The 25,063-nt window shown below is 39.8% G+C and overlaps 1 protein-coding gene across 8 annotated transcripts in view; it reads left to right on the top strand.

Annotated features, from left to right (window-relative positions):
- The first annotated feature begins 2,590 nt into the window (after positions 1 to 2,590).
- Positions 2,591 to 25,063, top strand: part of SYK (spleen associated tyrosine kinase) — an 88,089-nt gene continuing 65,616 nt past the window's right edge. For 2 of the 8 annotated variants that reach the window (XM_069961690.1, XM_069961689.1), the window contains exon 1: positions 14,862 to 15,162. The gene's annotated coding sequence lies outside the window, so the exon portion shown is untranslated. Of the gene's footprint in view, positions 2,678 to 4,871; positions 5,101 to 14,861; positions 15,163 to 25,063 lie in introns of those variants that run through there. The other 6 variants (XM_069961687.1, XM_069961684.1, XM_069961682.1 and 3 more) reach the window with 6 other exon arrangements.

Genomic DNA, 25,063 nt, shown 5'->3' with positions numbered 1-25,063 from the left:
ATCAAGAACATCCTTATAAGCGAGAATAAAGTTTATTGAAATGTTATGCCTATCTCATATTCTTTATTTTTATGTATTATTTACCAATACAAATATCCAATTGTATCTTTTCTGAGGAGGGCTGTATGGCCTTTAAAAAAAAATAGATTTTGAGTCTAAAATAGTTTGGGTTACTAATTGGCCTTTGGGTGTGACTTAATTGAAAAGTCCATAGAATTTAATAGTAAAAACGGAGAAAGAACGTTGACAAAAGAAAAACTGTGTGTGAACAACCAATAAAAAAATGTCGGCTGTTTGCAAAAGATGACCAAAAAAAAATTGTCATGATCATTATTTTGACGTCCGCGGCGTTATTCAATACATTGTGTGCATTGGACGTCTGTCTTTCAATTGACTGCAATGCATTTATCATCCTTAAATGCTTGCTTCCTGTCATTATTTTATTGTAGAAATCTCATAATGTTGCTCATGAAAATTTTTTCTTTTATTTTTAGAGCATTACCTGTTCATTTTTTCCTGTCTTAGATGTGTAGATTTAGCTATTCAGGGAATGGTATGGAATTAGCTGCATTATGTAAATTTTTTCATTATATTTATTTTAATTTAAAACATAAAATATAAAAAATTAAACATTATTATAACGCCCGTCTTCTCGCAATAAAATGATGGCCGTGAAGAAGGATGTTCTTAATCTTTACAAAGCCTAACCCAGGGGGTCCACTATACCATCAGCAAAACAATCACAAAGTAAGAATGACCAATTTGCATATTAAATTTTCTTTATTGATCCAATTACTAGTGATGAGCGGACCGTCAGACTTTTGGACCGATGGCATCTGCACTCTATCATCATGCCTGTGATCCCGCGAATATGCGGCCAGGATATTCCAGGGAATTCCAGATCGATTCCCTGGAATATCCTGGCCACATATTCCCGGGAGTGCAACTATGCGGCCGGGACCACAGGCATGCCGATAGAGTGAACTGCTTTCAGACCAAAAGTCCGAAAGATTCGCTCATCTCTACCAATTACATCTGCACAGGATAATCACTACATTATGGCAAGATACATTATAGCCCGTCTCCAGTGCTTCATCCCCAGCCCAGTGCCCGTGAATACAACTGCCCAATACATGGGAGCCGGGCCGCAGTTCAAAGGAAGGACCGTGGCATCGGCTAACCAGCAGCAGCGCCATTCTAAACATGGGCAATGCTTAAAGCAAATATACCTGATGGTACATTTGCTTTAAGATTGATTCTTGGATCCATAATCCATACGTCACAGAGTCTCTTCTGGCTGGGGTAGTCACAGATTCTAGTATGGATGGAAGTATTATTATCACGCTCAGTCACACAGCAGCCCAATGGTACAGTATGTTCATTTTTGTAAATTGTTGGTAATTAATAACACCTGAGCCTAACATTTATCTTGATAACTGAAAGTAAAGAGCCATGTTTCTCAATTACATGTATATACATAATTATTGATGGTTATAATTAACACTGAATATTGTATTGCGCTTACATTAATGCTTTTTTGTATAGATTTTATACTGAGCTTATAACTATTGTATATTTATGCAATTACCACATGTGACGTTGATTAATTTGTAATCATGTACTTAAACTGTGTAGTGGGAAATATATAGGAGCACTAGGATTGTATACACTTGCCTGAAAAAGACTCTATAGAAGGGTTGAAACTTCACTTGTAAACGTTGGATGAAAACAAGACACAATAATTGGATTTAAACACCTTAAAATTGGGTTTTGTTTAACCCTTGCATCCACATGGTTTTGCATCTTGACAGTGCTATCTTACTGGTGTTATTATATGTTAGTTTCTGCTTACTGCACTTCTGCTATTTATTCAGATACCATTAACGTATATTGGTGGATGGTCTTGAGTGAACAAACATATCAGGAATGACTTATGGAATCAAATCTATGTCTGGAGGAAAGAAGGTAAAGAGGGGGAAATCTTTTTGAAATCGAAATCTTTGAAAGGCCGGGTTCACACATACTGTATCCGCTTCCGATACAGTCCCATTCACTTCAATGGGATGACATACTGACTTTGACATACTTGCAGCAGGATGACAATGTCATGGTATGTCATCCCATTGAAGTGAATGGGAAGGTCTCCACAGCGGATTTCGCTGCAAACTCGCAGCATGAAATCTGCTGCGGATACGGTACGTGTGAAGCTGGTCTTAAAGGACTAAATAAGGTTCAGGAGGAAAGTGTTTTGATAAGAAGCTAGACACAAGAACAAAGCTGAGGTTAGTTGGAAAGAGATCATGTGCAACATATAAAATATTATTTTACTAAAAGCGTAGTAGATGCTTGAAACAAACTTCTAGCAGGTGTGGAAGGTAAATCCACAGTAAGTGAATTTAAACCTGCCTGGGATAAACAATCATAATATAAACAAAATACTATAAGGGCAGACTAGATGGACCAGGTGGCCTTTGTCAGCCAACAGTTCCTTGTGTTTCTATAATAAAAGTTTATTGCCATTTGCATTGAGTCAGTAGACAATCCAATAGGAGTGGTTTGATGCAATCCTGTTTCCTTCTTGCTCGAACATGCTTAACATCTTGGGAGTGAAAGAAAGTCCGGTTTAATGCTGGAAGCAGGATATGTTTGGCAGATGGAGAAGAGTGAAATAAGTAAGGTACGATACATTTACAGTAGGATAATAGGTTACTTTACAGTGGGTACGACTGAGACAAAACATTACTTGTGCCTTAAACTTCTGGTTTCAACATAAGCCAACTTATTTTCTTAAAATTTGTTTACTAGCGTAGTGTCGGTGAACCGTGCCCTTACTACTCTCATAGCAACACACCTGCCTTTCAGGATTTCTCAGTTTTGTTTGAACAAGTTCTCTTTCTCTACTAGTACATACATTATACCTTTTTATTAGTTTTATTATTTATTATTTGTAGTTGTTTCTTTATCTTACAATGTTAAATGGCCTTTTTTTTTATATTAATGAAAAAACATGTTGTACACACCTGTCACCCTGTGGTGTGACGAGTGGAACTTAAAATGGTACAGTTAGAGATCAGCTAATCTATTCACAGATTTGTAAATTAAGCCCGAATCTGTGGTCCAGGATGGTTAGGAGCTACAATATGCCTATGTGGTGTCCTACCACAGGTGTTGCAGTTGTATATACCCTTCGCAAAAGTCTGTACTTATTGTGTTATTATGGTAATGAAAGTAGTACTAAGTTTCACCACTAGATGCTGTATACTGTATTATGTATATGTGTATGGAAGCTGCACAGCTGAAGGATGGAAAGGGTTATTGTTGTTTCTATGTGTCACCAGAATCTGTAGACCAGTAGGATTCCTGTTTCCTTCTTTCCTATCATCCTCCTTTCTTCTTCTGTTGCACTCTTCACCCACTCATAGCGCACCTTATATGCTGGAGGGGAATTTAGTCACATGGGTGGAGGAGGAGCAAGGTCTTTCTTGTTCTGGACATTGTGGTGGAAGGACACAAGCCAGATAGCTCTCCACAGTGATCCTATCTGGGCCCTGGCTCTCTACCAGGTCCCCGTTCTCTAAAAGTCAGTCTTAGCTAGTACCCCACATGGGAAAGATGCAAGACAGCATGCCTCTCACAACTTCTTGACTAGTAACACTAAACCATACTATGCAGTGTTAAACTCTTGAGAGTACAAGCCAGAGACACCCTTAACCCACGCCGTGGACAAGGAGAAGTCACAGTGTAGGACAGTATCCACAAAAGAGCCAAAGAGCTAAGAACTGATCCGGACAGAGCAAAGTTGCAGTAAGCCTAGGAACTCTGTCTCGCAGCGCAGTTGTCAGCAGGAAATCCTTAGCATTCTGCTCATCCTGGGTAACAAGGTCTGATCCTGTGTCACCCATTAGGAAGGTTCAGCCAAGTCTAGTGGGCATAAGGTAGTGTGAAGACAAAAACTCAAGGTCAATACATGGGCACAGGTGTTCTTCTTCTTCTAAGAATCCTTTAACATCCCAGCAAATCACAGTACACATGGGTTGAGATTCTCACAGCATCCTCCTCTCTGCTACTCTGCTTCTTGTATCACTCAGTACAAAACAACCAATACACCTATATCCTACACTGCACCTCTACTACAGATCTGGTTGTTCTATTGTGAAGTGTTTATTGAGAACTTTGTCAAGTGTGTTTCAGAGACTTTCACCAAAGGAACCTAATTCTGTTGAACCTGTATTACCTGCTGCACATTTACAAATAGTAAACCGGCTCAATTATATCCAAAGACCCTGTGATTATTCGCAGCCCACAAACAGCATACACCTTGACCTTGGGACACTTCTTCTTTTTGTGGGTGGGGGTTCCTATCATGCGGAAGGGTCACTATACCACTCTGGCCATCTGTGAATACTCTAACTCAAGGGACCCAGTAGCAACCTGGCAGGACACTGACCACAGGGAAAAAGGATACAACTGGCCTTGTAAAATAAAAGCAGGCGTGCCATCACACCTCTGTGCCCACCAGGCACTGGCATCAAGTGACAACATTCCGGTCTGGCTGTATCTCGGCCATCCACCACTGAAGTGGTGTCACACTACAACACCTAGCAAGTGACCGGCCGCTCCTCCAATATAACATCACACCGGGGGTAAACCACACTTATTCTTCTTGACATCACATGACATAGCGCTGGAGGAACTGACTGTAGCTAAGGCTTATTTTTGGATTTTGACTTTGAAATTAAAGCTACTCTAAAAACCCTGCTAAATGAAAGGAAATTTATATATATTGATTTTTTTATTGATTAGAGAAAGATACTGAAAGTTGTTATGGGGGCTGCGATCTTGCCTGAGGTGTTTTTTTTTTTTTTTAACAGTGACATGCTTTACAGAAAGACTCGTGGACATAGACGACAATAAACAGAATCTGTGACCTTGGGATGAAAGTTAAACATTACTGACAATAATCTGTGAACGTTGAAGAGGTCTATACCGGGAGCTGCTATTGTCTACTTTATGTACTGCTGTCACATGTCGCTATAATGCAGTACAGATTACTTTACAGCAGCCTCCTATTATCACCACAGACAGAACAGGAAGTCTCAGGTTAGTTTTAGCCCCAGTGGTTCAAATGAATACTGCAAGATTTCAGGATTATTTTATTATAATATAGATAGAAAAATGGAAAATTAGTAAAAATGTTACCAAACATTCATTTTCTGATGACACATTCCCTTTAAGGTAGGGCTTAATTTCAGGGTTGGGCTAATTTTTGGAGAAACAGTAGTAGTAGTAGTAAAAAGAGTAATTTGACTACTCACTTTTCATAAATATTAACTAATCCAAACCTTGACAACATAATGTGTTAGAGTTCAGTCTGTGTGTGTGAACTCGGCTGGAAGAATCAGCCGACATCCGACTTCTCTCTGACCTGTTCACACTACTTGTTCTGCTACCAGGGAGCCGACACCCAGTCTCATGCCTTTCTCCTGACTCCTCTCTGGTGCTCGTAGGGTTAAGCCTTCAGGTGTTGCATTCTCCTGATGCTTGCTTCTGTCTGAGTACAGGGGAGGGCTCCCTGGCTGCTATCGGTGTCTCATGCTGCTGTCAAACTCCTTGTCCTATCAAAGGCTGGGGCGGGAGCTCTGGTGAATTACACCTTGTAGTTGCCAGTGTATGTTTGGTCTCCAGCTACACCAGTGTATCTTATTGTTCTGCTAGCTATTTGACGCTTGGACTTGAACTTCGCATTTGCCTCATCCTCTGTACTGTGTTACCTCTTGTGTTTGACCTAGCACCGGACTCTGTTTACCCCTTGTTTGCTGATTCGGATTTTGATGTGACCTCCTGTTGCTGACTCGGACTGCCTGACCTGTTTGTATATACCTGTGTGTACTGTCTACCTCCCCGTATCCCTAGAAGTTAGGGACTGTCGCCCAGTTGCTGCCCTAGGGGTTAGTCTAGGGGGGCAAGCAGGTAGGGATAGGGGTTGCGGGTCTAGACAAGGGACTTCCATCTTCCCGGACCCCAGGACTCCCTGACATAATGTACATACATCTGATGAAAAAAAATATATTGGCTTTGGATTTTATTGAGACATGCGAGAAAACTTGTTTAACAGGTTATACCCTGGGAAGATCCATAAGACATAGTAGAGAAGATTAACATTTCCCAATACTGAAACACATAATACTATAAGGTAGAGATGAGCAAATGTACAGTATTAATGAAGTGAAACACTGTCATTGAACTCCGTGCCCCTTCACTCCAGATGCCGGGAAAAGCTGAATCCAGTCCTGGGAAAATTCTCCAAGCTTCGCTTTGTTAATACTGTAAATTCACTCATCTCTTGTATTCTGACAAGACCTACATAATCTCCTGTCTTTAATTATTGCCATTTAGGCTATATTCTCACTTCAGGAACATATCGGGCAAAGGCAGCCGTCTTGTTCTATAGATGGCTGCTAATAATAATCATAATAACATTTTGTAATGAGTATATTAGGTCTACATTTCTTATTATCTCAATAGTGAAACATGTGTAGTGTCCCACTATAATTTTCTTATTCTTACACACCCAGGTAAAAGTAGTTCTTTTAGGTATAACAGCAGACGTATGTAGTTTGCTGTGCAACCACTAGGTGTCACACTCCCCCAGGGCACAGCTACTGTACAGAAGAATCTCTCCCTCTCCTCTCCCCTCCCTCTCTTCTCCTTGACACTCACCCCCTAAAGAAGGAGAGATGAAAGGGACTGTACCGCAGTAGAGCACAGTGCAAGTAAGCTGCTCTCTACTGATTTTACTTGACTAAGCAGGAAGGATACTGCTAGTTAGCTACCCCCCAGAGACAGAGGCCTAGGACCTGTGCTACCTTTCAGGACGGTCACTGGAGACTGAGAGGCAGAAGGCGGTCAGATAAGATAACTAGGACTTATCTATATGTGTAAGTACGAGGATTCTTCCAAGGCTTTATTTCACACACACCCCGGGAGAGTACTAAAACTAATTAGGCAAGGGCCTCCTATCCGGCCCCTATCTCCTGGTACACAGCTTTCTTCTATCTTCGTCATCTCAAGTTATTGTTGTTCTATTGCACTAAGTACCTAAGCACTGTTATACCTTTTGTATTTCACTGAAGATATTCTTCAAAGTGAAATCAAAGTGTTGTGAAATCAAAGTGTCATTTCTTCCGTCGCACCCTGCACCTCACACTAGTTCTACTTAAAGGTCCGGTCCCGGTGTGTCCGGGGGTGGGTATTACCACTCCTGGTCACCGTGACAAGTCGCCCCAAAACACCAGAGCCCACCAGCTGCACATAACACCTGCACGAGCACCCCGGGCCAAGGCACATGTAACATGACAGCTGCATCTAACTGTCTTATATGCAGCCTTCCCTGGTGTCCCTATGGGAGATCAGTGTAGTTGTATTAAAAGTCCCACATTCCTGATCTCGCTTAGTAAATGGCGTAAGCGCAAAAACCTGCCAAAGTGCAAAAATTGCACATTTTTGGGTGCATCAAATCCAGAAAAATTGCAATAAAAAGCGTTCAAAAAGTCGCATATATGCAATCAAGGTACCGATAGAAAGAACACATTATGGCGCAAAAAATGATACCTCAATCAGCCCCATAGACCAAAGGATAAAAGCATTCTAAGCATGGTAATAGAGGAATTTTAAGAAACATTTTTTTTTTCTTCAAAAAGGTTTTATTTTTTTAAAAGCAATCACATAATATAAAAGTTATGCAAGTTGCATATTGTTTTAATCATATCGACTTGAGGAACATATTTAACATGTCAGTTTTTCCATAGGCTGAACGGCGTATTTCACAGCGCATATAAATTTTTCCTGGTTTCGAAATATGTTTTATGCAAAAATTTAGTTTGCCATTGCAAAGTACAATTAGTGATATACAAAAAATAAGGGCTCATGTGGGTTTTTAGGTGAAAAAATGCAAATGCTATGGCCTTTTAAACACGTGAAACGCAAAAATGAAAATTGTCTATGTTCACACATGTTGGAGTTTCATTGCAGTAAATGCAATGGAATGATGCGGTAGCGCAATGAAACTACAGTGTGTGAACACAGCCCCAAAAAAGCTCTGAAAAGGTCAAATACATTAAATACTTGCAGTACTGGGGATGACATGCCTAACTGAGCATATGAGGAATTTGAATACTTTAACCAGTGTGCTCAGGATTATTCTTCAATGATGTAAAGATAAAGTTATAAGGTCAAGCAAGCATGTAAACCTCATCAAAGCTGGCTGAAGATGAATTTATTCCTGCGGGAAGGATGCCTTTTTGTGCAAGAGAAGATACTTATCAGGCCATGGATATTGCAAACCTTGAATTACTGTGTTTTGCTAAACCTTTGCACATCTCTTAAATGGTTATATTGGGTTAGAAATTATAACTGCTTACTTTAAAAAAAAAAAAAAAAAAAAAAAAAAACACCCCTGTCTTAAATGGAACTGAGATGCAATACCACATATGAACTGGACGCAAGAATGGCGCTGTTTTTGAAAGTAATCAGCCATGTTTTTTTCTAATTCTAAAGCACCTTTTTAATTTAACGTAGCATTGCTAAAGGTTGGAGTACTGTTTATATGTAATGTTAACTCCATTTGACAATATTCTGCTGTGTAAATCCCTTTGTCCACAAATGTAATCACATTTCTACATCCATTAGAATAACCTGATACAGAATATGTAGGAATAGGAAGTTCTCCATTTATGTGCAGAATGTTTCTTTCTTTTCACCATGAGCATTTGGAAATTTCTCCTGCAAACAGGCTGTTTGTGACATCTGTCATGTAGTGGACAGGCAGGAAATTACCCTGAGTCAAGAAATTCTCCCTATGCCACAGCTAAAAATATCTAAAATAGCAGAGCTGCCTTTATGAGTATGTGCAGATCACATGCTGGCTCCTAACCACATGCTTCAAAATGAGGGTTTTTCTTACTCTCCTAAAAACATTTTCAAGTTATCAGGAGTTCTTATTCACTGGCAATTAACTTCTTAAGGACCCATGATGTACCGGTATGCCAGAGGAGCTGAGCTTGCTTCATAAAGGGTGAGGATCGGCCGTTAATGATTGGTCGCAGCGATTACACTGCCGCTCATCATTAACCCCTTCATTGCTACTGATTGCAGCATTTACATGTAAGTGACAGAAGTTGCACACCTTTCACTTTCCGATCGCGACTGCGGTTGTCCCGATCCTTTGCACTGACTGCCAGAGGTCATCTCCGTGCAGTCAGTTCTGCAATTGCCTAATAGACTCTGCCACCGGCAGACTCTATGTGAAGATCACAGATAACATTAATCAATTTAATGCAATGGCATAGCATTGACCAGTGTATGCAATCTAAATATTGCATATAATAGTCCCCTAGGTCGACTTAAAGAGTAAAAATACATAAATAAATAAATAAATTCAAATATGACATAATCCCTCCCCCAAGTTAAAATTACTCCCCTTTCCCATTTTATATATAAAGCATATAAAATAAATAAACATTATATATTGTAGCGTGCGTAATTGTCTTATCTAATAGAGTATAACAACAGCGTTCCTGTACAGTGAACGGTGTAAACAAAAAAAGGAAAAAAGTGCTAGGTTTGCTGACTTTTTGTTACATTATATATTAGGAATGAAGAGCTATCAAAATGTCCCATCTACACAAACATGGTACCAAAGACAACTAAAAATTGTGAAAAAAAAAAAAAAAAAGACCACAAACAGCCCACTGGCGTAGTCTGTGGGGCAAAAATCCACTGTGTCCTTAAGAAGTTAATTAGAAATACTGATGTTATTATTATAATAATAATTATTATTATTATTGTTGTTATTATTACTGTTACAAGAAAGAAACAAAAATCTTATTTCCTTTTTAGTATTAGTATTTTTGCTCAGTATTTTTCAACCAAAACCAGGAGTGGATTGAAAACACAGAAAGGTTATGTTCACACACTGTTGAAATTGGGTGGATGACCACAATTGGCAAATAATTTCCTTTATTTTAAAACAACGACCATTATTAAATGGCGGCCATCCACTCAATTTCAACAGCGTGTGAACATAGCCTTTCTGTGTTTTTACTCCACTCCTGTTTTGGGTTGAAAAATACAGTGTGGGAACATAGACTTAAACATTACATACTGCTTGTTTGGGCATAAATGTATTAAACACAACCAATATACTATAGTAACCTAGCCCCTAGAAACTGCAGCTAAATTTCAGTTCTTCATTTACATTTTTTACTCCCTACCTGCAAAAAACTAAAGCTTCTTATGCCACAAGTTGTACCCATATTTTACCATATAATATACAGTATAAGGTAACAAAATGTTGTACAAGGACTACTCTCACACCTGTAGAAGTCACATACTATTAACAAGTCCTCTTCCCCAAGCCGCATTTACACTAGGCGATGGTCTCAGAACAATAGGACAACCTGAGCCGAGTATTTTGTCTCATTTGTCATTACCTTGTAGTATATATGTAATTGTTTTTGTATTACACTTCAGTTTATTGACCTGAGGACTATGTTGTAATGAGTGATCAATTTTTTGGACAGATGTTTTGTTACATGCTTATAAATGTAATAAATCACTTTGATGTCTAGTTTTAACTTTCTGCTGTGCATGTCTAAGTAGAATTGAGGTAAAGCCTTTTGCTTCCATCTAAGGCACAGCTCTATCGATTCCAGAGACTATGGTGGAGTTTCGTCAAACATGGTGTAAAGTGAAACTGGCTCAGTTGCCCCTAGCAACCAGATTCCACCTTTTATTTTCCAAAGAGTCTGTGAGGAATGAAAGGTGGAATCTGATTGGTTGCTGGGGGCAACTGAGCCAGTTTCACTTCACACTATGTTTGATAAATCCCCCCCCCCCCATGTTTACATACCGTTTTTATTGGACGCCCATAATTTAAAGGAAAATAACATTCACCATTATACAAACAATGGCTGTTAATTTCCATTAAATGGCGGCCATCCAATAAGACCTAGCCTGAATGTGAGATTAATGCTACAATGTATTTTCAGTCTAATGAATTCACTAGTTGGATTTACTTGTATTGTGTATGATGGTTCATTAGTAACCACATGAAGTATGGTGTTCCCAGACAAAAGTTTACAGTACTATAAGTAGAAGTAATAATAACCTTACCAGGTATACCTGTTAAGTACAAATCCAAAAATGTTATATTTTTCCTCTTCACATTATAAGTGAAATTCAAATTAATTGAATTGAAATTAAAGGGGTTGTCCAGTTGTATGGAAATATTCCTTCTAAGACAAAAGGTGGTAAGAGACAATTATCACATGCTCACCAACACACCCTTATGCGACAACCAATAGCTGCAAAATGTTGCAGTGACATCCTGCAGCTATTAGACATCACCACCTATATATGATGGCACCTGCCTCCTCTAATCTCAGAATATATACTTCCAAACATAGAGCAGAGCAGACACAAGATCACTGAACAACCCCTTTAAGGTAGTCAACAAACTACTTGTCTTACATGACATGTGCCACATTTATGACCTCTGGGGTACTTTCTTATCTTCATTATTCCCAGATGATAATGCATATCAGAGCAAAAATCAAGTCATGAGAGGGAATGAACAAAAAAAATTGTTTGCATTGGAAGTTTTTAAAGACCACATTGGCCTCCATAATTCTGTCCTTTAAACAAAACTAAGTAGGCAGGGTAGAGGGGGCTTACTGAGAAAGTAAAAACGAAAAAATCATAAAAGCGGTGGCTGGATCACTGGGTTTCCTCTATGTTACCGGACACTGACTCCACGTTCTGGTGAAAGAAGTTCTTTATTTTCAGCTACGTGTTTCGAGGAGGCCACCCTCCTCTTCATCAGGCATATTCGGACCATACAGCCGATAATCGCTGCATGTAATATAAGCTGATCGTTGTCTTTGAACAGGCTGAAATGCTAAAGATCAGGCTGGCAATAATGCACTGCTCATCACCTGCCGAATATCATCCCTACATTGATTTTTTTTTAATGGCTGGGCCCTAGAGATTGGTCAGGTTGAGGACACAAATATTTTGAAAATCTGGTCTAGGCTTTGTTCCCACAAGGTTTTTTTTCCCCATTATGACCATAATATGTTAAGCGATCATATTTTGGCTTTAAAAAGACCACCATAAAATGTCTGTAAAACATAAGACCGTTATGAGAACATTGCCCAATAGTGCTCTGGATTTCAGACTGGGTTGGAAGTTTCATCTTCCTACAAGACAACACAGGACAAGCTTAGAAGAAACTCTGAGAGTTGTTTCAGCTTAGTACTGAGTAAAGTTTTAATACTTATGTTGATGCAATATTTAACTTTTTCCGTTTAAATAAACTAACAAAGATTTCTAACATTCTGTTTTTACCCTGTTAATATTGGGTATTAACCCCTTCCTGCATCAGAACATAACTGGATGTCCTGGTCTCTGAGGGACGGTTCAGAGGGGGGCCGCCCGGCGAACCTGCTCTGAACCGCCGCGATCACGGGTGCTATGTTATTGCGGGCATGGTCCAATCACCACGCCCGCTAATTATACCTTGAAATGCAGCTGTCAAAACTGACAAACTGTCACAGATCCAGGCTTAGCAATCGATGAATCTGGTTTGCTGCAGACCAGAGTAAGGTCTGGTTCATTTTTTACAGACCCTATCCAATCAGGCCGTAGCCTCATACGTAGTATGCACTGTGCAGCCGCATATCCTATACTTCCAAGCATACGCATGACCCGGAAAAATACCGCCGATTAGTTACAGCCCGCAATACAGCCGCACAGATACATAGTGTGAACATAGCCTAATACAGCAATGATCTAATCGATCATTGCTGTATTAAGTATACTGCAGTGATCTCTATGGGAGATCACTACAGTAATAGTAAAAGTATCCGGGGGACTGAGAGTTAAAGTATACAGTTAAAAAAATATATTTTATTAATAAAAAATCCCCTCCCCTAATAAAAGTTTGAATCACCACCCTTTTCCCATTTTATAAATATAAATAAATAAATAAACATGTTTGTTATCGCTGTGTGCAACCGAAATGTTACATAACTTTATTCCTGATCTCGCACGGTAAATGGTGTAAGTGCAAAAAATGGCCAAAGTGCAAAATTGCAGATTTCTTGTGACAGCAAATCCAGAAAATTGTAATAAAAAGTGATCAAAAGGTCGCATATATGCAATCAAGATACCGATAGAAAGTACAGATCATGGCATGAAAAGTCACAACTCAAACAGCCCTATAGACCATAGGATAAAAGCGTTATAGGGATTGGAATAGAGCAATTAAAAAAATATTGATATATATTGAACTGTATTGATGTAATCGTACTGACTTCACTGCACAAATAATTTTTTTTCTAGTTTCACAGCATATTGTAAGGCAAAATTAAGTCTGCTATTGCAAAGTATAATTAGTGACGCAAAAAATAAGGGCTCATGTGGGTCTGCAGGTGAAAAAATGCAAGCGTTATTGCCTTTTAAACACAAGGAAAAAAGGAAAAAACAAAAGTGAAAATTCGCCCGGTCCTGAAGGGATTAAACTCAGAATGGCGCAACACAACAAAATGTGGAAAAAGTGAAAGGGTTTCTAAATGCATTATATTTTGCCACAGGTTTTGTAACACATTTCTCCCAGATTTCAACCTTTCACATTTTTCTGCTACAAATGGGATTTTAAAAATTCACATGAAATCTGCAATGGTTAAAATAAGTGTACTCCCACACAGGGGTCAGAAGGGTTCATTGCAAATTTCCTTTTGGGTATTCATAGAAAATACACAGCAGGCTGTGTCCAGCTTTTTTCTTAATTTTTGAATTATTTTTTTCACATGCTGCAGCTTTCATCTCTTTGCCAACCAATCCCAGCTCAGGTATTTTACAACTGCTTGGGCGCATCATTCTGACGATGTACCCGGCAGACTCTGGTGGGTCATCAATTTTAAAATCTTGATCTTTAATTGTTCATTTTGGAGCCTGGTAACTAGGCATGAGGGCGGAGACACAGTGGCATGTAGGCACACTGCCACTTTCCAGCCACTCACGCTTGATTGGCAGCCTGAGGGCTACGAACTAAATACAAATCCCAGCGTTCAGACTGCCAATCAAGCATGAGTTCCGCCTCCATGCCTAGTTACTGGGCGTCAGGACAGATGAGTAAAGATTAACATTTTTAAAATTGCCTCCCTACCAGAGACTGCTGGGCACAGGGGCTACTAGGGCCAACTCATTCTTTATTCATTATTGGTTCCCTTTAATCCACATATATATATATATATATATATATATATATATATATATATATATATATATATACATTTATAAATATAAAATCATATATCCACAAGGATTTGTTAGGGATTTTCCGCTGAATATATCCATGCATTTCTACTATGTTGTGTATGAAAGTCCAAGATATTTATGAAAATTCGTCTGCTTCAGCAATGATAACAGCTACTGCATAATGCTATGTTCCCACGTCGGGGGCTTCCCCAAAATGGGACAATTTTTTTTACTATTGAAAATGTACCAAAAGCTGAAAATACAGCTGTAATTTCAGAGGTCATAGAATACTGACAGATCCATGTGCAGCAATATTGGTGCAATTGTTAGCCATGCAATACTGTGAAAAAAAAAAAAGTTTATATTATAATTTTGGATCAAAATCATAATTCTATATTCATCAGCTGTTTATAAAACATGGATTTCAGTAGCTGTCAATGCCTCTCTATTGACGAGTTCTCTAGCATGCTTACTTATTATGCAATGCAATCCCTCTGTGATAAAAGAGTATACAGAGAATGTAAAAGGAAGTAATGTGGCAAACAGCCGTTGAGGAAGTCGGTGCAAACTGAACAAGTTGAGAAAATGAGGAAGCTACCAGTCAGTTCCAGTTGATAGAGTTTTAGAGTGGTCGTCTTAATGACACACAACTCCTTGCCCTTCTCATTTATTAAGAATACTTAATAGCTGTATTTTTTTATGTTTCTTTAAAATCGTTATACCAGCTTTCTGGAGAGACATGGATATTCACAAAGTTTTAACTCTAAACTTGTCTTAGGAGTCAGGAGACCATCTCTCAAGACAAGAAAAGAGCTACTTGAGGGCAAGTATTCCAAATAACAGGTGAGTGCTAATACATTGAGGGTGCGGCGTGAGTTATATAAACAGTGAAGGTGACATATCTTGTAGACGTTTGGTAACTTTGTCCTTGGGTAGGAGTCGAGACAGTTAGATCCATTGTTGTTTGTGGATATGGTTGCAGGCAGATCACAGTGGTTGTGGTGTTCCCTCTTTCTGCTAATAGTCTTAATAGGCGTGGTATTGTCAAGACGGTTAAGTATTTATGAATATGGCACTATTTCGATATTGTGTAAATAAAACAAGTGCCTATAAAAATATCGTAGACCTATACAGACTATGGTACTGTAATTTATTATGATTTAAAGGTAAAGAAATTAGTAGGAATAATACTGTCTCATTCAGTACAATAGGTTACATTGTTCATTTCTCCTTTAGAGCATTTCCTCTCATTTGTAAAAGAAATTGCTGTAAATATGTTTCTGCTTCTGCCATATTGTTACAAATTCTATATTAGCTACATATATGTTATATTTGTTTTGCTGATTGATGGTTAATATGGTCACCATTACGGCTAATACAAGGCTTATCACCCAGCTTTCCTAAAGATCTGTAGTAGCTTGACTTTTGCAAAAATCTCCTGCACAGTTATTATATTATAGATATATAGGCTTTACATAATATAGATTATTAAAATTCCTATTCGCAGTGGGTAACACTATAAATATTGGGGCTGTTTTATTATGATCTACTGTGACTAGTAGTAGTTTATAGTCCTTTGCTAAAGCGAACACTATGATCATTTTAGCTGATTATGCACAGCAACATATTTCAATATCTATTGTTCTTCTTTCTTAAAAAAGGGTTGGCCATTTTATAGTAAAATTGTTCAGTGTACAGTACTAGTAAATGTTCTCACTGCACTTACTGACTGCAGCTCCCTGTGTACCTCATAGAGCTAAAATCAGGTTCCCTTCCCCAGGCTGTGCTGTCCTACTCTGTGGTGATTCTGTCCATAAGATCCCCCCCCCCCCCATGTCCACCACTGAGCCTGTGTATACTTGTGGAGGACACTGGGGAGGGGGAACAGTCACACGCTCCTCCATGTCAGCCATGTTATGGACAGACTCACCACAGAGCAGGACAGCACAGTCTGGAGGAGGGAAGTCTGATTTTAGCTCTGTGAAGTACATATGGATCTGCTGTCAGTAAGTGCTGTGAGTACACTTACTAATACTGTACAATTAATGATTTTACTATAAAGTGCCCAACCCCTTTAAACTGTTATCTGCGGTTAGGACATTTTTTATATAATTCTGCCCTGGTGGAGAACATAATGAACATGTTATGCCTACTTCTCCCTGTCCTGCTGCAGCCGCAACTACTTCTGAGACAAGCTCATCTCAGGAGTGACAGCCCACCCAGCCAATCAGTCACTAAAACGGCTGAGTGGGCCGTCACTCCTGAGATTAGTCGGTCTCAGAAGTAGCTGTGGCTGCAGTCAGTGGGGGATATCGGAGAGGACATAGCAGGACACCGGGGGGGAGCATGGACAGGTAAGCACAACATGTTTGTCATGTTCTCCACCAGGGCAGCTTAATATTTTAAAAAAGTCCTAAGGCTAGATAACCCCTTTAAATGGTACCTATCATTTGGTGACTACAGCAGAATCTTAAAAAAAAACTGTAGGTGGGCAGTCTGACAGGAAGTGCCATAGACTGCATTGTAGCACACTTAAAAGGCAGTCTATGGTGCTTCCGGGAGTTCTGTACCACGTCTCGTGTCAGAAGACGACCACCCACCTGTAGGATTTTTTTGAGGATCCTGCTACCATCGCCAAGTGAGAGGTATTGTTTAATCTAAACATGTTCTTTCAATAAAGTTCCCAAAGGCCACACCCAAATACTTTACATTACATATAGGTGAAATGACAGTACAAATAAATATAAATGATTACAAATCAGTTCTATCACACTAAATAGCTCCAAACTAACCATCTATGAATGAGTCCTCTACTATGGCTGGGATTTAGTGGGATAAAAATTTCATTTAAGTAGCATGTTTCTTGATTCCATTTTTAAAAAAAAACTGTTATAATTGTCCCCGTTTCTAAAATAAAACTTTTCAAAAAGTAAACTTCTTGTGTGTCCACCATATACAAACCTATCTTAGGGTGCCTTCACACCTGGCGACTCGCAGCGTAAGTTACGCTGCGAGTGTGTCAGGTCCTGGCAGATCACTTTCATTACATACACGCAGCGGTCTTAACGACCGCTGCGTGTATGTAATTCTGCCGGCCCCTTAACCCCTTCAGCTCCTGCCCGGCTCCCGCTCCGCTGTATACATTACCTCTCCTTGCTGCACGGGTCCCAGCGTACTGCTCTCCCGCCCGGCCAATCAGTGGCTCCGGCAGGGCAACACACTGATTGTCCGGGCGGGAGAGCAGTATGCCGGGACCCGTGCAGCGAGGAGAGGTAATGTATACAGAGCGGGAGCGGAGCAGGAGCCGGGCGGCAGCTGAAGGGGTTAAGGGGCTGGCAGAATTACATACACGCAGCGGTCGTTGAGACTATGTTCACGCAATGTTTTTCTGCTCTTTTTAAAATGACGTCCGTTATTTTGAGTCTAAAATAACGGACGTCATTTAGCTGTCTTGCCTCCTCTTAGTGCAATGACTGGTGTTTGTACATTATTCTAGTTTGGGATACTAATTTCCCTTTGGATGCTGCTTAATTGAAAAGTCCATTGAATTTAATAGTAAATACGGAAAAAGAACAGTGACAAAACCAAAACTGTGCGTGAACAACTAATAAAAAACGTCCGCTGTTTGCAAAAGACGTCCGAAAATAATGATCATGTTCATTATTTTGACATCCGCAGTAAAAACGTCCGTTATTCAACGCATTGTGCGCATTGAACGTCCATCTTCCTATTGACTTCATTGCATTGCCATTGCAGTCAGTTAAATCGCGGCAAAAACTGACGTTTTTTAAATATCAAAATCGGCCGTCTTTTCTCTATTTTTGACGTTGTGTGAACATAGCCTTGCTTTGCCTTGTCACGCGACTCCATCACACATACAAGTAAATGGGGTCGCATTGTGGCCATGACCATGACTCCGCAGTCGCAAAAAGTCTGTATGTGTGGCTGGGAGCCCCCACCTTCACTCATTCACACATTCAATAATTTTTCTGGACCATATATCATGTCCACAATTCACAGTGCATCCATGGTGCATTTACAATCCATATTTTTTTGCAGATGCACAAATATTGGGAAGGTGATTGTTAAATTAAAGTGATCTGTACTTTTTGCGGACGTTATGGATGTGACATCCGGAACGTCTGCAAAAAATGCACATCACAAAGACTTTTATTGGCTAACTGTTCCACAATTACGGTCCACACTAGGACACATCCTATTTTTAATAAGCATGCCTATAACATTCTTTAATATGTCCCTCTTCTTCCTTTTATTCCACCTTTTTCATTTAACATTTTCCCTTATGATTATTATCATTTTATGCCTACCTTAAATAATTGTCTCAAAATTTTCCTGTGTTGATTACTGATAATAGGATAACATGTTGGACGTTCATTAGGTAAAATGGTGTCATGTAACAAACCTCAGACTGATCTTTACCCTTCTAATGCAATGTATGAGATAACATGGTTTCTCTTGTATTGACCTACTGTACAGGACAAGTACATGACACAGCAATGATTTACTAGGCACGGGTAGAGCTTTGTTTCTGTGTTAGCAGAGACTGACTTTCCTCTGTAACGCTTTTCAGTCATGGTTTATATGTGTTAATATGCAGTCATATGCCGGGTGTATTGCAGGTATAAGCTGCTCATACTAATGTAGTCAAGAAAACAACAAAGACCCTGTGTATTTTACATGTCAGCGCATATTAGCAGGAGCGTTTAACTTACACCTTTCCCACTCTGTAAAAAAACATGATCAAAATTAAGTCCATTTTTATTGGGCGGCCATCATTTAACCCCTTAAGGACCACACCAATTTTCATTTTTCCATTTTTTGTTTTTCCCTCCTTGTCTTCTAAGAGCCCTAATGCTGTTATTTTTTTACCTACAGGGTTGTTTGGGGTCTTATAAATTGCCCCATGATCTTTTATTAGTACCATAATTGTGTAGATGGGAATTTTGATTGCTTTTTACTTATTTTTTTTTCTGCTATATAATGTAACAAAACGTCAGTAATCCTGGTGCTTTTTTTGCTTTTTTTCATTCATATTTATTGTTATATTTTAATACATCAGACAATTTCACACACTTCGATATATAATATGTAGATTTTTTTTTATTATGTGTTTCATAGAGAAAATGGTAAAGAGGGTAATTTAAACTTTGATTGGGGGCTTTGTTATATTTTCAAAAACTCTTGTTTATTTTTTTTTTTTACTTTTTTTTATTTTTTAAGTCCCCCTAGGGGACTATTACATGCAACCACTAGATTTTATACAGTGTGCAATGTTCAACCACTGCATAGCATTGATCAGTGTTATCACACTCTTCACATAGAGCCTACCTGTGGCAGACTCTATGTGAGGATTGCTAAGCTGACTGCACGGAGGTATGTGTTACTGTAGCAGTCTGGATTGAGGGGATCTCAGGGAGGATAAAGGTTATGATGAATACATGGATAAATATCCTGTCACAGGCCATGTAGTAATAACTCTCTCCCTCTTCCTGAGGTAAATACAGCCACAGAGGTTAAATAGAGGGACTGCACCTAGGTGTTGGTGTTGCTATGGTAACTCCCTGAGTATGGTGTGTAGCCCAATAGCTATAATGACCCATCCTAGTGACCCATGGCTCCTTTCTATAATACAAAAAAGAACAACCAATATATTACTAAATCGATTCAATATAATATAGGGTCCATTCTTTGCCCAACCTTAGGGAAACCCCCAACTCCTGTACACTATATTACTCCTCCACCAGTCAGGGAAAACAATAGGGACAGTTAAATGGTGCGATTGCGGCACTGAAGGGGTAATGACGGGCAGAAGCGCTATTGCTGCTGGCCATGATTAACCGGCCTTCAGGCCTTGTGGCATACCAGTACAGCATGGGTACTTAAAGGGGTTGGCCACTTTATATTAAAATTTTTCAGTGTACAGTATTAGTAAGTTTACTCACCGTATATACTGACAGCAGCTCCCTGTGTACCTCATAGAGCTAACATCAGGCCCCCCTCCACCAGGCTGCACTGCCGTGCTCTGCGGTGATTCTGTCCACAAGATGGCCAATGCAGAGGAGCATGTGACCATACCCTGTCCACCACTGAGCTTGTATATGCCTATGGAGGATGCTAGAGGCAGGGCATGGTAATGACGGAACCCCCAAAATATAATTTATGGGGTGAATTTGGGACATATAATGCATGTTTACATAGCTTTTCTAATGTTTTACTATTGTTATTAACAGTAAAGCTTTTTCTTTGCAAAAAGCTATATTCAAAATGGCCCTATTATAACTCCTATAGCGCATTTATTTTTTCACCTAAGGGGCTGTGTGGGCTGTAATTTTTTGCACCATGATCTCTAGTTTTTATAAGTACCATATTTGTTTAGATCGGGTGTATTGATCACTTTCTATAAATTTTTTTTATATATAAAATGTAGTAAAAAATCAGCGATCCTGGTGTTTTTCTTACCGCTTTTTGTTCACGCCATTCACCGTTTGGTAATAATATTGTTTTATTTTAATAGATCTGACGATTACGCACGTTACAGTATATATTATGTTTATTTATTATATTACTTTTATGTGTTTTATTTATAAAATGGGAAAGGGGGGTGATTTAGACTTTTATTGGGGTAGGGGCTTTGGGGCATTTTTAAACACATTTATTTATTTATTTTATTACACTTTTTAAGTCCCTCCCAGGGGACTATTACATACATAGATTTGATTGCATTCACTGATCACTGCTATGCAATAGCATAGCAGGGATCAGTGTTATCTGTGATCTTCTGATAGAGCCTGCCTGTGGCCTGTGGCAGACTCAGAAGGCTGAAGACCTGACTGCACGAAGGAAGGTAAGAAACCTCAGGCAGTCAGGTCATGCCATCGGGATCCCCGCAGACACGCTGTGGGGGTCCCGATCGGTAAGTGACAGGAGATGCTCCTGTCACTTACACTTAAACGCCGCGGCGACCTTAGCTCCCAGCAGGGCATACATTGTCACCCCCTACGTAAAGGCACAGCCTTTAGCATAAATGTACGCCCACAGTCGTTAAGGGGTTAAGGGTTTAAAAACAAATGACAGTTGTTATTTTATAACAATGGCTGCTGTTCATATAATTATTTGTTGCTAAGTGATGGCCGTCCAATAAAAATAGCCGTCATTTTGACGGTGTGTGAACATAGCCTGTAACTGTATTATTTCAGTTTCCAAAAGTAAGTAATGGAAAAGAACCTACAATGCAACCTTATAACGTGTTTTTACCCTTACATTTTGTTTTTATGTAACCTGTAAATCTATTCTTATATATCTACATCTATTGGTGTATATCAGAATGCTTATTTTGTCTGTATAGTTTAATTGGCTCTGTGCCCATCTATTTGCACTTCTACCTCGGCGAGCTCCAGTAGCATTTGCATGCATATAATTATCAGCTTGTAAGTTCTATAAGGTGTAGACTTTACACTTAGTGGACCTTGAAACACCCTGTTTTTCTATCAGGTTATCAGAGACTGTACAGACCACCAGCAGAAGAATTTCTCAGGTGTTCCCATAGTAGCACTTCCTGCGGTCTGTGTAGGTGACTCAGACATATTTTTATTTGTTACATCTTTATGCCTAAAACACTGCTGGGTTGTTTACATAGAAGTTTATATAAAAGTTTTTCAAAAACACCTTGACAACCTATGCTGTAGTATGGCTCAGGCAGGAGTTCTACACTACACTGCTCGGGTGCAATCACACGTACAGGATCTGCAGCAGATTTGATGCTGTGTTCAGTTATTCAGATCTAATCTGCTGTGATAGTGTGTGTTAAGGTACCCTAATGGTGTGTTTACACAGAGAGATTTATTTGACAGATTTTTGAAGCCAAAGCCAGAAATTCGACTTGAGGAGAGGAGAAATCTCCGCCTTTCTGATGCGCCAGCCATGAAGATAATCCGGCTGGTACTGCAGTACCTGCCAGGATGATCTGTGCAGAGACCGGTCGTTCCGTGACCCGACCGGGGTCACAAAACGGCCAGTCGTTCACGTTGTGTGAACATAGCCTTACAATAAAAGGCAATAATGCTTTGGTATACTGTGTATACCAAACCATTACAGAAGTAATCAGCAAATTGCAATGTAATTAGTGTTATTAAACAAAAAATAAACACAAGCAGACTCCATTAAATGTATTATTATTATTATTAATATTATTATTATTATTTATTATTTTTTGTATGGTCAGCATGGGCTTCTGGGCAGAGAGAGCAGGGCATATAGTAAGTTGCATCCAGCTTGTGGTTGCTTACACTATAGCTGACATTGGTAGCACATAGCTAGGCCTGCTTTGGTCACATAGGTAAAATAATAATTTAAATAACTCATTTTTGAGACAACCATTTTATGCATCATGTTACTCTTTGCTTACAGATTGTACATGCAGTAGATAATTTATGTACTGCATGTGAGAATCTATGACAGTTATATAAAATGCCACAATATTTTTTTACACATTGCAATGAAACACACTACAGAATTGGACATGTTAAATAAGTATTCTAGAATTTTGTTACTTAGTAGTGCAACATAGGTTATCAATAAAAAATTATGTAGAAGAACTTGTGTATGCATTATGGGTGGCCTGCTAACTTAGAGCATTACTGCCATTTGCAGTAACTTTTGACATGTCCTCAAACACGTTAAACTTACTGATCGCACTGGGTTTATAAACCCAAGATACAGACAAGGGGAGCAAGCGCCAACCTGCTTTTAGTTTAATGGGCTGGCTATACCTTGTTCCCCTTTGGACAGTGACCTGCTGGGTTGTTGCCCTTGGGTACTTATCACGGTGGTCTGGAGTGGAGTAGTGACCCACCCGGACTATTGGCACTGCGACCCACAGTAAGGGGAGATGACCCAAGGAAGGTGTGTGTGCTGTGTCGGTGCTTAGTAAGGAATCACAGAGTCTCTTTAGCATAAATATAATCTTGTTTACTCTGAAGATACTTGAGGTAGGCAGCAGATAATACAACTTTGCCTTGATACGATAATTTACACTTGATAAGTTATTTAATACTTTGTAGTCCAGATCTGTTCTGAGAGTAGAAGGAGTGATACAGTCATGCTGACTGAGTTGCGTGCTGAGAAGTAGAAGGGAGGATCAAAAGAGTAGAGATGAGGATGTCGAGAGAGTCCAAACACAAGTAGTACTGTGTTCTGCCAGAACTTCAGAGGTAAAAATAAAAGAATACTTGAGAATAGAGAGATCACTTGTGCCTGTGACTCTTTGGTCTTTGCACCACCTATTGCCCACCAGTGTCAAGTGATCTGTCCTAGAGGGTGACACAAGCCACAGACCTTGTCACCTGGGATGAGCAGTATGCTGAGGGTTATATGCTTACACCTACGCTGCGAGATAGAGTTCATAGGCTTCTAGCAACTTTGCTATATCCGGATCAGTTCCTTACTTCTTCATGGATACTGTCCTTCACGGTGTTCCTATGGTCCACGGCGTGGGTTAGGATGATCCCTGACTTATCCTCTCTAGTGGAAGCTTAACACTGCATAGTGTGGAGTGAGGTTGCTTGAGGAGAAACTGTGTCTAGCTGCATGTGCTGTCCATCCAGACCACAAGTTAGACTGGGGACCTGGCAGGAGCCAGGGCCCAACTGGACTGCTGTAGAGAACATTTTAACCTGTGTCCTTCCTCTACAGAATCCAAAAACAAAAGACCCTACATTTCCTCTACCCATGTGACTTTCTTCCTACAGTACATGTAAGGTGTGCTGTGTTTGGGTGAGGAGTGCATATGTGAAAGTAAAGAGAGAGAAGATAGGTGACAAGAAGAAAGAACTCTCATTGGTGTACAGACCCATGTGGTGCATAAACAAACAATAACCCTTTGAGTACCACAGCTGTGCAATATCTAGATACACATAGTTATAACAGTGACACCTTGTGGCAAAACTCTCGTACCACTACATTACCGCTCACTCTTAAAAGTACAGGCTTTTACAAAGGGGGTAACCAATAGTAACAACCATGGTGGGACACCACACATAAGCCTGAGAAAACAGCTGCAGTTTGTGGATACAGAATGGAACTCCAGATCCCCATAATGCAGTAATGTAGTACAACAGGCTAGAATAGAGAAGCTGCTGTCAGTGGTCTGTGTGGTGACACACTGGGTGTGTGTTCAGCATGGACCAATAAGGAAGTGAGAATCACAGAGCTGTGCAGGAGGACGGTGACAGAAACTTTTCTATACAGGAGTGTGAATGGCTGAGTGTAAGTGCAGGCAGATTATAGCAGCAGTGTGTATAGCTGAGTGTAAGTGCAGGCAGATTGTAGCAGAAATGGAGAGGCTGGGAAACAGAAGGGCTGACAGAGGCTGCAGGGAGAATGAAGGTACATAAAAGCAGTGCTCTCTGTCTGGGGAGAGGGGGTTACAGCTATGAAGAGATTACCCCCACAGTCCTGTCCCCTGATGCAAGCTTCAGCCTGAAGTGGATCTGCTATGATTTGGAAGGTGAGGAAGACTTTCTGGGTCAGAGTACTGTGCTGTAGACCAACCTGTGCAGACCATGCCCCTCCAAATCAAACCAAAGCAATGCTCTTAAACCCAGTTGCAATTGTGAAAAACTGTGATCTCTTCTTGCAAAACACTCTTAATCCAAGTTACTCTTAAAGGAGACCTGTCACCCCCCGTGCCGGGGTGACAGGCTCCCGACCCCCCGTTCTAGCCCCC

The sequence above is a fragment of the Dendropsophus ebraccatus genome, chromosome 3, assembly GCF_027789765.1.
Source record: "Dendropsophus ebraccatus isolate aDenEbr1 chromosome 3, aDenEbr1.pat, whole genome shotgun sequence".
Taxonomy (NCBI): domain Eukaryota; kingdom Metazoa; phylum Chordata; class Amphibia; order Anura; family Hylidae; genus Dendropsophus; species Dendropsophus ebraccatus.
This window is presented reverse-complemented; position numbering and strand designations above follow the sequence as displayed.